Source organism: Macrosteles quadrilineatus, unplaced genomic scaffold (assembly GCF_028750875.1).
Source record: "Macrosteles quadrilineatus isolate MER2022 unplaced genomic scaffold, UCM_ALF_1.0 Scaffold_3__2_contigs__length_128488019, whole genome shotgun sequence".
In the NCBI taxonomy this organism is placed as follows: Eukaryota; Metazoa; Arthropoda; class Insecta; order Hemiptera; family Cicadellidae; genus Macrosteles; species Macrosteles quadrilineatus.
Window position 1 is genome coordinate 27064945 of NW_026542596.1, and position 12568 is coordinate 27077512.

The 12568-nt window shown below is 35.4% G+C and overlaps 1 protein-coding gene across 1 annotated transcript in view; it reads right to left on the minus strand.

The window, feature by feature from the left end:
• The window catches only part of LOC128990674 (protein bowel), a 33899-nt gene extending 31439 nt beyond the window's left edge, over positions 1-2460 (minus strand). Inside the window, exon 1 of the mRNA XM_054413180.1 lies at positions 2318-2460. The gene's annotated coding sequence lies outside the window, so the exon portion shown is untranslated. The remainder of the gene's footprint in view (positions 1-2317) is intronic.
• Positions 2461-12568: the final 10108 nt, after the last annotated feature.

Sequence of the window (12568 nt, forward strand, 5' to 3'; positions counted from 1 at the left end):
AATCCCTAAAGTTACCATGCAACAAGAGATGTCTCAGCTGCCACTGTGGTAAATGCAAGGTCATGTCCTAAAGTTGCCATGCCCATAGAAAAACGTGACCCAGCTGCCACTATGGTAGCTGCTAGGTCATGACCCAAAGTTGTCAAACCCATATAAAGACATAACCCAGCTGACACTTTGGTAACTGGTAGGTCAGTTGTGTCATATACTTCGATGGTCACGCCCTAAAGTTGCCATACCCATATAAAACATGACACAGCTGCCACTATGATAACTGCTTAATCAAGTCTTAGAGTTGCATTGCCAATAGAGAAATGTGCCTCTAAATTCAACTATGAGATCTACAAGATCAATCCCTTAATTTGCATTGATAATAGACATAAATATTCTCCAGCGGCCACTGCGGAAACTGCTGAATTAAGCTCTACAGCTGCATTTCCAATAGATAAAGATGCCCCAGCTGCCACTTAAGGATATTACGAATTCTTCGCGGTTAATTTGAAAGATAATGTCCCAACGTCAAGATTACTAACCAATAAAGTATACTGTATAACTTGATTGCCATGAAAACGGCAAAATTAAATTGCATTGCCTTAGTGACAGATATTATTTGGCCTTTCCCATTTATTACAGTGGTTAAGTGAACCTTAGTTATAACATCTAGGCCTTCATGAAGACCAACTGAAGGATTTAGTCTAATACTACAATGTCAACTGCAAGTGTGTGTGTGACTTATTCTTAGATGATCGTTCATACGTAAACATGTAGACCGAAGGGTCGATTCCAGTGTAGAATTCAATATTCAATAGTCGCTGATTAAGATTGAAGTGGAATCAAATTGTCCTTCCTGTACGGTATGCAAACTATATAATCATGTATAAACGCGCGTTTAGCCGAAACACTAAGGTAGAAACTATACTTCGTTCAAACAGCCGTGGCACCTGAGGGATTAGGAGGCCCCAAGGGTTTCTATGGGTTCTCCTAATCCTTTAGGTGCCACGGCTGTTTGAACGGAGTACCAAAAGTCGGCTCAAGCATGTTGTGATTCCTTAGTCAGGTGTGCCCGGTGTAACTCAGAGCCTCAGAAAGGGTATATCTCCAGGGTGTAATGGACCAGACAGTAAACAACCCCAATCTCGCTCTAGGCTAGACTCCTCGCCCCCCCCCCAAGACAGGTGCGACCCCCCGCGACGCCTCCGCCACTGACAATTACACACCCCCGACTTCTCTCTTGTTCCTTCTGAATTACCACAACCTTTCATTATTTCAATCTTAGCCAGACAAACATAACCACATAATTCAAAATGTTTTCCCTTGCATTACCCTTGGTCATCAACCACGAGAACTATTTACTATTTAAGTCTGACCCCTTCTTTAGATACGTCAACTTCATCAAATTGTGGGAAATTGTTTACAAATCTTCTTTCGCACCTCCTCTTGAGCAATCAGAATTCTTCTTCTTCTCGTAATGCATACCGCACTCACTACTATCAAGAGAGAATGGGTAGGCTATTTTACCTTATAGGAATCCGAGGTTCACCACAACTTCTATCATAAAATATTTTTGATATTTTAATTTATTAGGCTTTATTGTGATTAGGCGAAATGCATTGCATATGTAGTTTTTGGACGATGTACTTTTATGATCAAACAAAGAGTTCTAAGCCCCAATTTGGACGCATCTGCAACCACTATTTCCAACTCTCTTCGTGTAGCCTATATCTTTTATAGTACAGTAGTGACGCAATGAAGAATCGCCTGACGCCGTCATTAAAAAACCGAACTTTTTTGGATAGGTACAGTAGTAGGTCAAATTGATGCTGAAATAATCAAATACAAACATTCTCTTTAGGCATGATATGTCTAGTCTAGGATGAGGTGAATCTATGGTGATATTTCGGTTGGTAGAAAATCCACTGGGGCTGCTTGGTCCTGTGATGAGCTTTAAATCCTCTTCACTCTTTAGTCACCCAAAGCTTGAATGATTTTTGAAAGAGACAAACACTGTAATTAAAGTAACTTTACATGGGCTGCATTATGTATTGTTTACAGTATTTAACTAATTGTTGGAGGCCTCTGTGTCAACTGTACAGTATACATGCAATGTTACAATAGATACGTCAACGTCAACCCTAATTATTTGGGTTGAAAGAAATGTTTAAATTAATCTTGAGTTCCAGCCAGAAAATCCTCCCAGCCAAGCACATACTCAGCGAACCTTGATCCCTCAAACCCAGTAGCAACAAAAAGTGGTCCAGACTTAGAAATATGTTAACTTAATTTACCCTTTACATGATACTTGTGAGTCACCTCTTACCTAAAATTCACACGTTGCACTAAAATAGTCAAAAAGTATCATAAGTGCGCGGGAAAAGAGTGGTTTGATCACAAAAACACAACACAGCACTCACAGACACTCATTCACTCTCACGAACCGGGGTCTCGATCAAACTGAACTTTGGTAGGGGGAAAGGGAGCCGACACTACAGTGGCGCCTCTACCGGGCAACATGCTACCTAAGGGAACCGAAGGAGGGGGCACATTGCTCACCGATACACATAAATTACCACACACACAGACACAGACACACACACACCCTCACTAGTCGTGAGCTCTGAGTGTTTTAAATTAATATTTGGAGGTTACTCAGGCCTCAGATTGGCGTGAGTTTTCTTATCTTCTATTTTCGTCTGATCCACATTCCCGACAACTCTTGGTGGCTTGTTGAAGCCGTTTGCCCCTTGAACATGGATGGCATTTGTATGAAAGAATCGCGTGGTTCCACGCTGGATTCAAGGAATATGTCTCTAATCGTACAGGATTTGAAGAGAACATTCCTAACTCTGAACTTATGCTATTTATCTGTTAGTATCAGGGGCGTCGCCTTTGGGGGGGGGGGGGTAGGGGGGAGCCTCTCCCCCCAGAATCTGGGAATGAGAAAAGTTGGGAATTTCCTTGCCACGAGTTGGGACAGTTGGGAAGGCAGATACAAGAAAAATACATTTTTAAACTAAATAAAATTTAAATATTTGCTAAAATCCATCAAAGATAAATTTCTTTGACTTGGACAAATAAACTTTATGTTTCTTTGATTTTATTTAACTTTGATTAAACAAACTAGACTAAACCATGGCTAAACACGCCTATTTTAAGATATCAATTAGTGGTTTAGTTTGTTCGAGAAATTTTGTTCCTTATTGGACGTATGTTGGCTACCTTGATCCTGTCCTGTGTTGATGATTATGAATGATTCGTCTGCGAGACTGCGAGTTTGGATTTTAGCGAATTTCCCATATAGGGAATAAGCTATTACCGTAGTACTCATGGTAAGACCTGGACGCGGGACCGATTTTTTTTTCGTTTTGAGGTCCCTAGAGGCCAAAAACACCATCCGTTCAAATTCATATATATATATATATTTATATGTTTATATATTTATATATATATATATGTGTGTGTCCGTTAGCACGATAACTCAAGCAAAAATGATCCGATTTTGATGAAATTTGGTACAAACGTGTAAACCTACGTTTATTCGAACGAGTTCGCGATCCAGCTTGATCGGACCATGGGAACGGGGGTTTACGGGGGGTTTTATGGGGTAAAAATAGGTTTTTCCCATTTTGGACCCAAAAAACATTAAATTTAGCAATTTCTTTCCAAACCACTTTGTAGAGCTTAAAAAAACAAATAATTTAGTATATTGAAGCATTATTATGCGCCTAATGGTTACGGAGAAAATTCCAAAAAATTGTAAATTTAAAATTCCCATGTTATTCTTATGGAGAATAAGTAAACTGTTGTAGTTTGCTTGTTTATGAACATATTTTGATCAAATTTGGAAAATGTTTTTATTTCCTATTAACTATTAACATAAAAAAAACTGTTTTACCCTCCCTGATGCAGCAAACCTAAGTACTTGTTAAACTAATTCTATTTAAATAGGGAATTAATGTTATATTTTTAAGTAGACATTTCAGTGTAAATCCAATCAGTCAAATGGAAATTCGCTTAGTCTGCAGGTTTGCTGCGGCGGGGGTATTTTAGTTTTCAAAAGCCATGTAGCTCTTCAGTTCAATTATGTTGTTTGTTAGTGTTTAAAAGAAATTCAAAAATATTTTTCACGCCAGTTGCATGATACTATTTTTTGTAGTATTTGGAGCAGGCTAACTGACAGGAGTACTTGCTAATAAGTAGATTAAAATAACATTAAAGATAGGTTTTGTGTATCGGCATTACCTTTAAAACTCGTATTTTTTAATATCCTAAATAAAATATTTATTCTCTGAATATATTTAAAAAATCTACCAAAGTTATTTATCGTTCCTAATTAAGTATTTACAAAAATGAATCAACTAATCACTCTGAAACAGATCTACGTGGACAAAACAAAACCTAAAATTTGAAGTTTGACTTTCACGTCTAAGTTGGATTTTTGTCTAAGTTCTAGTTTGATGAAGATGGAGGTTACAATTTTTATTGTATGTATAAGTTTATTATCAACCAAGTTGATCGTTTTTATTTCATACGAGTTTTATTTTTTAGGTTTATTCTTTTCTAGACTAGAATAATATTATTCACAACACTGAATTAATATTTCATCATTACAAACTTGTTTAGGCCTAGTTGTAAGTTTTATGAAAGTTAAAATGTTGATCTTAATATCAACTTCTAAAAGTATTTTAATTTCATTATTTTGTAATAAAATATTTTTTTCGATACTAATTTGTACTGGGCTGCTACCACAATGGTTTGTAAAGTTTTTTGGATTTGAAACAATACTTATTCAAATTTTTTGAAGTCATAAAATTTCATTATGAGTTGGTTGAAGTTTTAGACGTTTTTTGAATTGAGTAATTTTGTATATATGTAAAACTAGATATGTTTTGGTAATGAAGTTAATAAATACTGAATTGAGTGTGACTGCAGTGTAGTAATAATTTGTAGATTTTTTAAAATAGTACGGAAATTGATTTCTTAAAATAAAAAATAGTTGGGAAATCTATGTTAAGCAGTTGGCAAATTTGAGGCTCCCCCCCTGGAATTTAACCAAGCAACGCCACTGGTTAGTAATCATAATTAAAATGCCAGTGGCAAAATAATACCGACTGGGTGGTTTGTAAATACACAGAGGCATAAATCAGACGAAAGAAATCTTTCATGTCTATCGTAGAAACATTGAAGTCGAAAAATTGAACCCTGACAACAATTAATTCTCAAGAACGTTTATTAGTGAACGTGTAATATGTAAGATGTTTTAAAGAGTCTATTTTTTACATTTCATGGCAATACATCGAGTATCCAGTAGGATTTGAGGGATCGTGTTTACATCGTTCGTCATTTATATTTTATAGTGTAGTATCACTGACTATAACCTATAAGTATTGTACATTGTAGGCCTAGTCGGCAATAGTATTTAGTAATAAGGGGTTGGATAGGCAAAACAGATGCTGTTATCATATTGCCGTCTCGAACTGAAGGCGTTACTTGCAATGCACGCGTTCCATTATCTCAGTTTATACAGAGTTCAGCCCATGACGCTTTAACTTTGTTTGGACCTATTTTAGAACAAAGTATTCAATCTTGTACCGGAGTTATATTTTTTTGTTTAGTGGGTTGCTTTTTAAAATTAGTTGAGCAATAACTAATATATTTCAAATGAGATATTAAATTTAAATGAAAAATACTGAAGGGGGTATCCTAACTTACAGCTCATTTTATTGTGTACATCAAAAAGTACAGCAGTCTTTAGTGATTCATTAGCGATTTAAATACCGATTTCGTTAATTAATGGTTAGTTGGAGACCCTAATTCGTGTAGGTTTCCAAATAATTATAATTTGTGATAAAAAAGTAAAAAATAACAAAAATACATTAACATTTTTTTATTATTTTCAAGTTTCTATTTTTAGACTTTTGGCTACTTTTATTGAGTATTTTCAAGAAATGTGTATTTCTTAAAATAAGAAGATTTAAAGAGATACAAGATTGAAGAAGAGATTTAAAGAAGTAATTTGTAGGAAGTCTTTTTATCTTTGAGAACATCACCTTTCACTTTGGTCGATTTCCTCACAATTTAAAAGTTATTTGAAAAAAAGCTAAACAGCCTCCAAATTTATAGTTGTTAGAAAATCTTGAATTAGAGATATTTTTGTAAAAATTTGTACAACTAAATCTACAGTTGGGGGTACTGGACCTATTTTATTAATTAATAGGACAATGACAATCCTTATCCATGTAGATTTGAAAATAATTATGAAAGTGTGATTTTTTTAAGCAGTTAATTCCCGGTGCGCGTTGCTGTGCTTAAGAACTATTATTTTAAACCAAGTGAAACCCGTCGAAATCGACGGTTGCTTCAAAGGCTTACGATAATTCTAACTGCGACAGAGTGAAATTATAAATAATGTGAGTATTTAGCTTTGTTTAATGAGTAATAAATAAGTGTAGAAACAATTATGACTATTGTGTTAGTATCGTTACAAAATTCAATTAATAACATATTTCGTATACCGTCCGTCATAGGTGTTATTGTTCCTATGTTAACTGGTTATTCTTCTTTTTGATGAATATAATAACATGAAGAATGCTTTTGGATGAATATTTAAATAGTATTAAAATCATATTGGTAGACCTATTGTGGTACACACTTCTAATTAATAGCTCAAATGAAAGCTGGTATTTAATTAAATATTTTTAGACCAAAACATATAGGGTAATGTAATTAGAACTGCTGGAATACATCTTTAATTGAAGTAAAAAAACAAAAAAAAAATTATATTTTGTTGTTAAATTAGATTAATTAATAATGATGCTTGATGACAAATATGTGCTTGCATAGCTATATTTTAAGACCAAAATTATGAAAATCGGGCTGGTAGAAGAGCCTAACGAACTCGAAAAAAAAAACAAATTTAACTCCTATAAGAAATGTACAGGGACGCATTTTGTGCATAACTCGAAATATACGTCAAAATGAATGCCGATGATTGATGGCAAATCTGTGGTGCGTCGATACCTTTAGTTTAAGGTCAAAATTATGAAAATCGGTCGGTTAGAATACCTTTAACCCGACTCGGAAAAGAAAACCCAATAATTTTTATAGATGGTAATAATTGGTTTACCACTATGCACAATCTAAACATACGAAACATGTGTTAATAATTTGACAGCTTATTGTTATATTGTTATTTAATTGATTTTTCTTTGATTGAATGTTGTTGTCAACAATTTGCATTTGTGTTTAAAGTGAATTCCTTATGTTAAGTGTGCGATTCTTATGTTATGTGCTTAATCTGTACTATTAATATTAGTGAGTAAAATGGTGTATGGAATTCACAACCATTACTTTACTAGAGACCGTTGTATTTAACCACAACGGGCTCTGTTGCTAGTATTATGTAATTTAATTTTCATATTTCCCTTGAGCTACGCCCCATGGGCTTTTAAAAATTGTCCATGTTTACATTTTGAAAGAATGTAAATATGACAATTAATGTAAGTCAGCTGTAAATACTTAAATTTAACAGTTCGAAGAGCAGAGGTTAAGAGGTACAGGTTATGCTCTCAAGAGATTCTTTATACAAACAAACATTTCAAAATAAAGATAAACAATATGATTGCAGATATAAAGGTGTTTGTTAATAATGCCAATTGTTATTTATTTAGTATTCTATAAAGTAAACAATAAATTAAATAGATTGTTATACATTTATAGTTAATATGTAGGCCATACATTCAATCTAATACATAATTATATATAAAAGAAATTAAAATAAACTATAGATTTCCCACATGCCTCTGTATTAATCTGACATAGATGCTTGAAATAGATTTAACATCCACACACATTAAAAACTAAAAAGTAGAAATTAATTTATAAACAAAAAAAACCTTTTTAAAACAAAACGTTTTCAAACGCACTAAAAAGTAGAGAATAATTTATAAATATGTGGAGAGTATAAATACTTGTAAGATTCAAAACGAAAAACGTGCGGTGCATGCAATTGATAATAATGCATTAGTTCAATAGGTAAAGGTAATTGCAAATTATCTATTGCATGCAACCGACGTTTTTCGTTTTAAATCTTACAAGTATTTATACTCTCCACATATTTATAAGTTATTCTCTACTTTTTAGTGCGTTTGAAAACGTTTTGTTTTAAAAATGTTTTTTTATTTATAAATTATCTAAATATATAAAAGGCAAAGCCCTTACTGACTCACTGACTCACTCACTCACTCACTCACTCATCGCTAATTCTCCCACTTCCCATTTACCTAGGAGACTGAAATTCGGTACACCGATTCTTTGGGCATTAAATAAGGAAACTAAGTAGTTTTTATTCTGTTCGGGATTTCAAGCTCCACCCCAGTGGCTCTGGAGATTCCCATGTTAACCTTGTGATTTTTCATATTTAAAAGGAAGTACCTGGGGACCGAGCTTTGCTCGGGGGAAATCATTAGTTTACTCTGAAAGCAGTCTTAGTATTGCAGATACATGAATCCATTCCCCACACTCCGCACTGTAGTTAGCATTTACTAATTCTTTCGCCATTTCCTTTGTCGTGGACATGTTTCCATCCCTTCTCATAGCATTTCAGTACTGCAGATACATTATTCTAACTGCTATAAACTGTTTCCAGTTCTTACACTCCACACTGCTCCCCTTTTCTACTTCCATTACCCCTTCCTAAGTTGCGGACCTGTTGGAATGCAGATACCTTTATCTAATCGACATAAACAGTTCCCACACTCCGGACTGCTCGCCTTTACTACTTCCTTCACCACTTCCAACGTCGTGGACCTGTTTTCCTCCCTTCATCTAGCATTTTTGGATTGCAGACACCTTAATCTAATCGTCATAAACAGTTCCCACACTCCAGACTGCTTATATTTACAGTACTACTTCCCTCATCACTTCCTACGTCACGGATTTTTGTACTGCAGACTAATCGTCATAAACAGTTCCCACACTCCGGACTGCTCACCTTGCCTACTTCCTTCACCACTTCCTACGTCTCGGACCTGTTTTCCTCCCTTCCCATAGCATTTTACGATTGCAGACACCTTAATCTAATCGTCATTAACAGTCCCCACACTCCGGACTGCTCGCCTTGTCGTTGTCAAATTATTTTCAAGCGTACACGTATTACGTGCCTAATAAAAACACGCTGTTTTGTTTGTTTTGTTGGAATACTGGTGTGGGGCAAAAAAGAAAACTGTAAAGCAAAAGTAAGTAGATGCAGCAATTACCAACTTTCTGTTCTATAATCAGTACAAAAAAGGCCACTTTGTCATGTGACTGTGGGAAATAGTTATTTGTATAACTAGTGGGCAAAGTGGCACTTTGCTGCACACGAGAGCAATGTTTACGCACGAGCCGCAGGCGAGTGCGGAATGATCTCGAGTGCAGCAAAGGCCTTTTGCACTCGTGTTACACATTATATTTTTCCTACAGTCACTATAAAGCATATTGTAAATAATTAGTCTTTCAAACACTATACAACACGTTTTTAGGTTCAGCTGGCAACACACAAATAGGTGCCCTAGAGAAAGTAGTACCCGGTCCGTATCACTCCGCTATTTATCCTCGGCAAGAAATGTGCTCCGCGACTTGAGAATATAGTTCCGTATGTTTTTGTAATTTGAAGTGGTTTCAGCGCCTAAAAAAATGCTTTAAAGGTATTTTGTTGTTTATTAAGATCGTAGGAATGTTTTAAAAACGTTTAAAAGAAAAGTCCAGAAAGTTCAGAAATACCGTAACTATATTAACACGAAATGACAGGTTAAATCGTAGTTATAATAGTCAATCAGCTGTTCATAATATTATTATCTTTAAGTGTTGCCAACCTATTTCCAAGCGTACACGGATTACGTGCATAATAGAACCACGCTGTTTTGTGTTGTTTCGTTGGAATCCTGATGTGCCGCAAAGTAAAAACCGTACGACAAAGTATAAATATGCAGCAATTAGCAGCTTTCTGTACTATAAACAGTACGAGGGAGCCAACTTTGTCGGGTGACTGTAGGAAATAATTATTTTTATTTGTGTAACATTAGTGTAGGGTACGATGTTTTATTTTTTCTACAGTTACTATAAAGCATAGAAATAATTAGTCTTTCAAACACCACAACACGTTTTTAGGTTAGGTTAAACCCAGGCGTTGAACGAAAAGAAAAACACTGCATCAGCTGATCGTAGTCGTAGAGTCTTTAAATTCTGCCAACTTTTTTTAAGCGTAGACCCTACACGTATTACGTGCCTAAAACTAAACTTTTTGTGTTGTTTGGTTGGATTACTGGAGTGTGGCAAAAATAATTTGTGTGGCAAAAGTAAAATGAGTGCAGCAAAAGTAAGTAAATGCATTAATTAGCTACTTGGCGTAGGCCTACTATAATCAGTGCAAGGAAGCCCACTTTGTCAGGTGGAACTGTGGAAAAAGTATTTTGTGTTTTAACTTAATTTGCCAAAGGTGCAACATAAAGAAATATATCACACGGGCATACCCAAGTAGCAAAAATCGTTGGCCCAACGTTTCTGTCGATTGTTGGCCAACGGTATGTTTTGGCACTAAGTCTTACGGTTGGCCAACCAACCAATTTTTGCGGAAGGGCCAACCAACCCATTGGGCCTAAACATAAAAAATACAAAATAATAAGGATTTAGTATGAAAAGCATTATTATCAGTTGAGTAAATTGATTAAATCTATATATTTATATATATATAATCCAATGTATATTTGTTTGTATGTTTGTTTGTCCTTTATGGACTCCGAAACCGCTCTACAGATTGTAATGAAACTTTCAGGTATTATTAAGCATTATTCAAGGATGGTTTGTGTGAAGTTTGGTGCAGATCTGTCAAAAGGGCTCTGCCCCAGTGGCTATGGAGTTTCCCATGTTAACCTTATGAGTACTCATATATTTAAATGGAATTAAAGAACCTTAACAGCTGGTTCATTCAAAGAATTTTATTTTGTGGTGTTCAATAGCATTACAAATTTAATAGGTTTACCAACCGGGTGCAGTACTATTATTTTATTTTATTTATGACAACAGCTAATTTGCAACCAAAAGGTGAGTGAGCGTAGCGAACGAGCTAACCTGAAGGCAAGTGAGCGCAGCGAACGAGCTCCAACCTAAAGATGAGTGAGCGTAGCGAACGAACTTCAACCAAGACGTGATTATGAGCCATGCGAACGAGCTCATCTTGAAAATGAACGAGCATTTGACATAAAACCACATTAGGACAGTGTAAGACGTCTGTCGGGCTAGCTAGTAGTTCATAAAAACTAATTTTGGAAAAAAACACGATATAAATTATTTGGCCCAAACGGGTCTCGATCCTGGCACCTTCGCCTTGTGGGCCTCACGCCTTACCTCTGAGCTAACTGTGCTTGTTAGGTATGAGTGTTTTCAAGTGGTCCAAAGAGTAGCCGACAGTATGGTCACAATACTTGAAATATTTTTGATACTACAGATACTACAGTATAATATGATTCTGTTAATTTGTTTAGGCCTCAAGTAGTTGAATTGTTTTTCTGGTAGTTGGAGAGGATACTAGTATTTAAATATATATTATTTGTTTACCATTAGATTAGTACTGTTATAATTGATTCTTATATAATTAATTAATCTTTCCCCTATAACTATTAAAAATATGCTCAAATAAGTTAAAGAATATTGTTTTTAAAAAAATTGAATTATTATAATTATTATGTTAAGCAGGTGTTCCCCACTCCTATCTAGTACTGTATCACAACATCATCTGACTACATTTATTATAGATCAAAATTTTTACAATTTTTTTCTTATATTCTGCTGCCATAACATTTATGTTCTTTTAAATAAATCAATTCCTTAAAATGCGTTTTGGAAGGTTTTATACTTAAACCCAACGAAGGCCCAACGATTCTTTCCTTTGTAGGGCCAACGAATACCAGTTTCCGTTGGGCCAACGTTGGCAAATCGTTAAAATTTCTGCCAACCATTTCACAACCGTGCCGACCATTTCCCAACGTTGGGCCAACGATGTGTGCTACTTGTGAAAAGTGTCTTTTCAACCCTCACACATTTTTCGTAAAACTTGAGCTCGTGTTGAAAAGAGTCTCTTTACGCCTTAGTGATGAAATATACTACTTCTTTAATTTAAATGGAGAAAAAACAAGCCATTTAGATTTTAAATTCTACTAGTTACTCTGTCCGTTGTTCTAAATGGGGTTGAGAAGACATAACAGAATAATGTGCTTCTTGAAATGTAGGTACTGTAAAAAAAGTTAAGTTACACACTCACCAACAGAAGCGGATCCAGGGACTGAATCAAGGGGGGCTAAGAAGGGCTCTTGGGCCGGGTTCACCTCCCAGCAAAATGACGTTGGAGACCGAAAAGAGGAATCTTATCCCCCGGTAAAGATTTCATTAAAGCCTCTATTTTGCCAGTATACATTTTAAGGTAACTTATTCGTCGTTCTTTTCCGGGGGTAGAATTCCGGTGTCGCACTTGTCTCTTTTAACCACGGGGGGTTGATTTCCGGGGTCGGACATTTCTGATTTGACCACTGGGGGT